Genomic DNA, 8,065 nt, shown 5'->3' with positions numbered 1-8,065 from the left:
AATAGCCTCGGCGGGCTCGTTTCGGCGCCGTTTGGCGCGAAGAAACGCCCGCCGGGCTTGGACGGAGGAGTTGCGTAAAGTTGTTATTTCTTCCGTCCACCAATACGCCCCTTTGTAAGGGCGCTCTGCTGCCCGTGGCATGGCAGTGTCACAGATGTCCGACAGGGCATTTCTTAGACCCTCCACGTCTTCCAGTGTATCCTCCCTTGGCAGGTCGGTGGGCCATGTGACCCCCTCCAGTGCTGCTGAGAGGAGGTTCTTGTTTAACTGACGTAGTGCCCACCGCCTGCGTTGACTTGTCTCCCTAGAGGACGGAAGGTCGGGAAGGCGCGACTGGGCTGCGGACAGATTTATGCTTATATACACATGGTCTGACAAAGTCTCGCAGCCCGTCAGCACCCTCCATTGCCCGACGAGTCCACGGGCAGATGTCGTTGCCCATGTAAGGTCCACGATGGACTCGCCCCGCCATGCCACACAGATATTCTCGGCCCCTTTGTTAACAAAAAGGAGGCCGAGTGCGGCCGCCCATTCTTTTAACAGCTAACCTCACCGGTCTCGTCGGGGGCATTCCCAATCTGGAGATTTGGCGTTAAAATCACCCCCTTAGAGGATCGGCGAGGGAAACCGGGCCCTAATAAAGTCCCCGATCACCTCGAGTCTCACCTCACAAGTGGCGAGATCGAGGGCCGAGGACAAGTATACCCCTATAATACTTAGGGACTTCCATTGGACCGCCACCCACCCATCCCCGGATGTAAGTGGGGTACACAGGTGAGTGTGCGGCGTTTATGTAATAGCCACGGAGTTCAATGTGTCCCCAGCCCAATTTGGATGTTGGGGGGAGACAAAGTATGGCTCCGCGGCGATTCCTATTCCATATCCACGCTTCGCCAGGCTGTGTACAAACAGATCTTGTGCCTGGCGGGCGTGATTTAAGTTTGTTTGGAGGAGAGCCGTCTTAGCCATTAACAGAACTAGAAACGGCCTCCTCCAAGCACTCCGCCCCCTTGTTTGCCCCCCTTGTGACGCGCTTAGCGCGTTGTTCTTATAAGGGGGCGGACTCCTCTACGACCTCTATCGCCTCGGGGCTTTTACTTTGTACCTCCTTACGGGAGGCAGTGTCGGTAGACGCGGACCCTATTCCAGGCTTAGTCCGCGCCCGTTTATCCTCCCCTCAAATCAATCCGCTGCCCCGCGCTTGTCTAATTTGCGCGGAACAGGAATTTCCACCCATCTTGTGGGCGGAGGCGCGGCCTGCTTTTTTGCAGGCTGCGCAACTTGGCGGCTCTTTGCATGAGACCGCTTTGTGCCCCTCCCCTCCGCATCTAAAGCAGCAATTGCTGCGGTGTTCGGCGGAGGAACACTTTTTCCTCACGTATCCCCCTTGTAGGCACTTAAAGCACTGCAAGGGGCGCTCCGGAAGGATCTCTGCCCTGGCAGAGACCCAACTCTCCTTAATACGCCTTTTGGCGTTTAACAGGTTGGCCGCTGCAAGGGGGCAATGTACGATAGCCGTGTACAGCCCGTTGAAGGATTTTCGCAGCGGTCCAACCTTAATTTCATCCTTGGCGGTGGTCGTGACATTGGCCACCGCGTCCGCGACCTCTTCCGGCGTAACAGAGTCGTCGAGGTCGCGGATTCTAACATCCGCCATTTTCATTGGGCGCTGTATCAGACGTTGTCGTGTCCGACCAGCGCCTTTCTTATCTCTTTGGCCAAGGCATTAGCTTTGACCGTGTTGTCTTCCCCTCCGACCTCATAAACAATTGATCCCGTCAATCCTCGACGAGATCTTAGTTCTGAGATCCCCAAACTTGCCAAGTCAATTTTTGACTTAGCAAGTTTGAGGACCTCCGTATACTTGCCCTCCGGGCAAGTTATTGTTATAGCCGCGGTACTTGGCGGCTTCCTCCTTTTCTCTTTCTTCTTCCCCGCTTTGGGGGGCGTCTGTGCCGGCCCACGTGCTTCCCCGCGCTTTGAAGGCCCCTTTTTGGGGATCTTTGACGTGCCACCATCTTTTTTAGATGGCGGCCGTTGCGCGGGGGTGGTCGCTGGTCCGGCCTCTCTCTTGGCCCTTCTGCCAACCACCTCTGTCCACGCTTCGGCTGGGGCATGGGTGGCTCTAGCTTTAGAGCCTTGAGGGGTCGCCCTCTTTTGTCCTTTAGGCGGTGGAGGGGGAGGCATTTTTGATACGTCAGTATCGGTCTCCCCTCCTGTTGTCTTCTTATTTTCTTTTTTCTTGAGCTCCTTGTTCCTTTTCTTCGCCTTATTGGCGACCGGATCTTGAGGCCCTGTTCTTCCTGTCCCTTTCTTAGTAGAAAAGGGATCTCTTCTGCCTTGTATAGATTAGAGAGAGGGGGGATAGAGTCCCCAAATCTCTTCTCTATCCATTTATTAAAGAGGGCGTCAAAACGACCAAGTACGGCCTCCTCAACCCCTCCTTCTCTCGACGGTGAGCCCTGGATGGCTCTATTTCCTCTTCTCGGCGGTGAATTCTAGATGATTCTTGTCCTCCCGAGTATAGGCGGTCTCACCGCCGGCGGCCACTCTGATGGTGGGGGGAGTATCTTTTACCCCGCATGTTGGGATGATCTAATTGATCCCATCCTAACCGAATCTTCCTCCATAATCACGTCTACTGGAGAAGTTCTTATTCTTCCCTATGGAAGCTCAGACGCCCTATTTCGCAGCGCGCGTACTTCTTCACGCAGATTTTTTATCTCTCTGCGCGCCATCTCGAGCTCCTTATTAAGCGAATGGAGTTCCAAACTTGCACATTCGCTGGCCGACATCAGATTCTTTGTGGAACGAATGGTGACCCCGGCACGGGCACGACACGCTGCCTTCTTTAGAGCTTTTGCCAATGTTCCCTTTAACCCTTTGGAAACATTGGAAACCCTAAGCACTTGCTCCATATCTTCGAATGCCTGGGACACTATGTCCCCAGTTGGAGCATTCTTCATCTTCTCTAAAAAGTGCTCGACAATCTCCTCTGCCGATTCGCGCACTTTAGGCGGCAAGGATGTGACGGGGTTAAGAATGGATTTTCGTTCCTCTAGGTCCGCCATCTTCTGCTCAATTTCAATGACACGCAGTTTGGCCGCTGCGAGGTCAATATATTCCGCAGTTGTCAGGGGACGTTCTCTCTTTCTACTCGATATGGACGAGTCAGATACGGCCATAGAGGTATCCGAGTCCTCAGCACCGGAAACAAATACGTCGTCCGTCTGTCCATCTGCCGTTGTAATAGAGGCAATCGATGGAGTAAGCGACGTCACCCTAGATGGGGTGTGCCTAGTCAGGCGAACAAGAGGGTATGGTGACAACCCTTTCAGTCTCGCCTTCTTTTCCCTATACGAAGCCGATCCTGGCTTCTTCAGCTCCTTTGCAGACACATTTTCCCCTGCCACCCCTGCAGAGCAGGTGGCAGGTGGCCCATCGTTCGATGACGACGGGAAGGGAGCTGGGACAATACTCCCCTCGCGCCGGTCTCTGAGGGTCCAAACCCTCTGAGACGGTAAGTCTATCGTCTTTGTGGCCGACATTTCCATAATAAATCATAAATGATTTGTGTAGGGTTTACTCCCCTAGGCCGGTTGGGTACCATCCCTATAGAGCCCGACCCGCCCTGTACTATTTAGAGACACGCCGTGAACCCTGCCTCGGAATACGTTCGAGCGGCCCGAACCCACGAAACCCCCCACCAGGACAACCGCTCGGGTTTGTCCGAGCGGCCCCAATGGTAGATCCCCCCCAAACACTGCATGGCGGGAAAGTCTTAAACTCCCCTAACGGCCCCAGCCGGCCGGGCGTTTGAATTCCGGGTCGCCATCCCTTACCACCTTGGGGGGAATAAAAACCCACCCTCTCGGCGAAGTGGTCGCCGGGTTTAGGAACACCTCCGGGATCGCCAAATTCCGTACCGCGGATTCCAGCCCTGAGAAGGACTGTTCACCGCGGCCCCTGAAGGTCTTGTACCTCCCACGGCTCGAGTACGTAATGTACTCGGAGTGCAATGCCAGGAAGGTACTGTGCGCTCTTAGTAGGACCGAACCTCCCCGCCAGGCCCTCCCCGGGACTAAGTCCCAAATACTAACCTAATCTTTTCCATTGTTAATCTTAGAAATTTGCTATTTCTATAAATTGGCCGCTTTTAGTTTAGACATTTTTCACGCTTAAACGCAATAAAATATCTTTAAGCCCCGTCACCACGTCAAGGTAGCGGCCGTCGACGGGGGTCCGTCTAGTCCGTTAGTCTGTTAATTTGTCTAATTTGTTGATCTGTCAGTCTGTTGTGTGTCGGTTATATTTTTTTTATGTTTTTTTTTTTTTTTTTAATTTTTTTTATATTTTAATTTATATTTTTTTTATATTTTATATATATATTTTTTTTTTTTTCAAGACATGCCTTGGTGTTCTGCCAATTGTTTTAAAAACTGTTACGTCCCGGTAGTCAAAGGCGTCTAAGATGGATTCGGACCACGGGCCTAGGCAATTATGAGATCGCGATAGTTTGACCGAATAAAAATTGGATTTATTCTACGGAACTTCTTTGATGGTCAATAATAATTATACTTGGTTCGTTCTCTAAATAAAGCTGTTCGTCTAAATTTTGCTCAAGATAAGATAGAAATATCAGAATAGCTTCTTTGCACAATGAGCACTGCCGAATTTCGCGAGATTCAACAATTAAATCACCGCAATTGCTACAATTATATTTACCGTAATTTGACCCAATAAGTATCTGATGTGATTGTACGTGAAAGAATTCAGTAGTAGGATGTTCGGATTCACGCATGCATGGTTCACAAAAAAAACGTGTATTTTTCTGCTCAAAACAATGATATCTAGTTTCGCATCGTGCTTGAGCAAACCAATCACGAATTATATTAGTTAAATCCTCTGGAATCTCACGAGTTGGTATTTCTACACGAAATTGTCGCGGATACATTTATCAAAGTGAATTAAATAGTTGTCAAACTTTCTATAAATATTTCGACAGGATTATTTTGTAAAAACACTCCGTCACCACTAAGATCTAGATAACGAAAAAAGTCGCGATGAACTAGACGGCAAAGATCGCAGTTTAAATAAGATTCTGGAATTTCTAAAGTTAAGTTGCAACTGTGGCACTTTTGTAAAACACGGAACGTTCCGAGACCGAGGTAATGACCAGTAACGAGAGTAAAATTACCTCTGAGTCTGTCAGCGTTTACTGCACAAGATAAGCAATAGATTTCGCGAGTTTCGCGGTGCCGTCTGTATAATTTATGTACGCAAAGACCGGTCTCTAACCACTGAGTTCGCGTGTGAGTTAAATTTAATAGAGCGGTATTACGAGTATCGCGTTGTGGCGTATGTTGATTCGAAGGGCACATTAGCGTAAACGCGCACAGAAGATTTTAAGAACAAAAGTTAGTAGTACTCACCCATTCCTGACATCTAAGCTGAGCCGCTTGTGATTGCCTCCGCTGTGTCTCAATAAATTCGGCCTCGCAATGTATGTCCTTCTCCTGGGGTAGATTCTCGTAAGCCCTTCGGCGTGGATCTTCCTTCGGGATGTCAGCTAGGCTTGGCTTCTTCACGACGAAGGTAATTGGCGTCAGAAGATATCTCGGGCGAACGTCGTTGGTATATCGTTGTAAGGCGTGATAATACGCGGTAATCTTTCGTATCTGGTATTTCCGACCGCCACGGCGTGTTTTGGAATTTGTTATGGAGTTTCACAGTTATAATGATATTAAATAAAGTTAAGAGAAAACCTAGGATGAAAGCGTGCAGTACGTCTGCACCACCTCCAACACTAGAATACCTGTTAGATTAACTCTTAAAAACGTGCAGTGCGGCTGCACCGAAATTAATTGTTAGTCACACAGGCAATTGTAATATTGTGAATGAATTAAAATTGTGAAACAATTGGAATTAAGGTAAGGTAGAATATCACTGATTTTAACACGAGTTGAATTTTAACAATTAATCTATATTCTTAATTTTACGATACATTATAAGATTACAAGAGTAGAATATTGAATATTGAAGTTAAATCTTAGACTTATGTCGTTAGACTTATTAGACCCGCACGCAGGATGGACTCTCTTGGAAGAGAGGTGTTAAGAGTTTGGAGTCAGGATAAGAACTGCCGCTTCGGTGAGACTGAGCTCCGGGCTTCACCGGCGCTGCTTCCCACCTAGCGCTTGGGTGGTAGTGGGAGTAGGTAGTGGGAGTAGCGGCGTTTGGCGCTGCGGGCCGCATGGAAGCCTCTGTTGGCAGGAATAAGGCTAAACTACTTATTTCTAGCGTCGGCGTGGATAATGCTATACTACTGAATATAACGGCGCGACTACTGTTATACTACGTACAAGTAATATAGATATATGTTTCTTACTTTCTACGCATTAGATGTATGAATGATAGATAATGCTTAAATGTACTCGCAAAAATATTCTTATAAAAGATATATATATTATTTGGCGGGACGTAACAAAACATAATTTTTTTAAAACTAATATTGTTAGTAACAATTTCCAAACAAAGTTGTTTAATCCTATATTTCATCTGAGTGGACGTTACATTTTTAAATAAAGAAGAATATTTTTTTTTTATGTCATTATAAATTTTTAGGTTGCGAATGACTGCTGTTTCGCAAATTTCGTTGACTAAAATTTCGTCTATATTATTTGTAAATTTTGCCGCTGATCTTAGATTTATTTTTTTGGAACAAATTTCTACTTTGGTTACAATTGATGTCCTTTTTTTTTTTTTTTTTTATTTTGTAATTACTTTCGTCATCTGACGACGAGAGTATGTTAGTTCTTTTACGCGTTTTTGAAATATTTAATTCTTCGTCGCTTTCATTGCTATTTTGATCTAATAATGCAACAGGAATGGATCGTGTATAGTCAGTTGACGTGGACGGCATCTCGTCAATTCCTCTCGACTCGAGTGCCGTCACTTTTTCAGCTTGACGTCGTCTTAATTGTCTTATATATAATGCTTGATGCTGTTTTTTCTGAACATTTTTAAGCCTTCTTTGTAAAGCCGGTCTATGTAGATCTTTCATTAACATTCGCATCAAACTAGGCGTTAAACGCATTTTTTTTGTCGCCTTTGATTCTACAATACACCATGTTTTGTCTGTAGCACCGTATAAATTACATCCAATTGGAAAAATATTAACATAATTGTCTAGAAACCATACAATACTATTGTACAATTTTTTTTCGTCAACTGTTCTTATTGTCATGCGTACTATTTTTCCGAAAGGTGTATTTGGATATAATATGGATTTCGTTAAATCTGTTAATGTTACACTTTTTTTGGATACAATTATGCGCTTTGCGGACAGTTTTGGCAAATCAGAAATATAAGTTAAAAATCCTTTTTTTGTGAAAGATGTTATAATATTTTGATACGATGTTTTAAATTCTTCTTCTTCCGGAAAAATCATTGCGGTATTTTTGTTATCGGTATATTGAATTAAATTCTTACTCCAAGTATCGTACATACTCAGCATAAATGCTGCGCATTTTTTAAAAGGAACTATCATTTCTTTATCTTCCTTTTCATTGTCGTCTCCAAAAATAATACTTGCGAATTCCGTAATAGAATTAACTCCGTACCACACGTGCTTTACGGCTTTTGTGTAAAAAGCACTCATAATGTCTGTATAAAAAGAGTAGTCACATGTGTCTGTGACATCATTGAATGGACGCAACTGTACAATACCGTTCATTTCAGAAGCTGCTTCTGAATTAAACAAAAATAAATTTTTTGTAACAATATAATTATATTTCGCACTACTTCCGTGCATAAAATAGGATAATCAAAAATCACTTATGACATTTCTAATTTTATTTGCCGACTGCCAAAATGGTTTTAAATTTTTGGGTTCACGAATTGTCGTTTCGTCATACAAGTTTTTTAATTTAGCGACATCGTCAGCAATTATATAGTCACAATATGCTGTCCACGAAATTGACTTGATCCTATATAAGATATTATTTTCCTTGATAATTCTTAAAAGAATTGTGAAACTTTTTTCATCTCCAAACATGTCATATCT

The sequence above is a fragment of the Cardiocondyla obscurior genome, linkage group LG16 (assembly GCF_019399895.1).
Source record: "Cardiocondyla obscurior isolate alpha-2009 linkage group LG16, Cobs3.1, whole genome shotgun sequence".
Taxonomy (NCBI): domain Eukaryota; kingdom Metazoa; phylum Arthropoda; class Insecta; order Hymenoptera; family Formicidae; genus Cardiocondyla; species Cardiocondyla obscurior.
Note: the sequence above shows the minus strand (reverse complement) of the source record.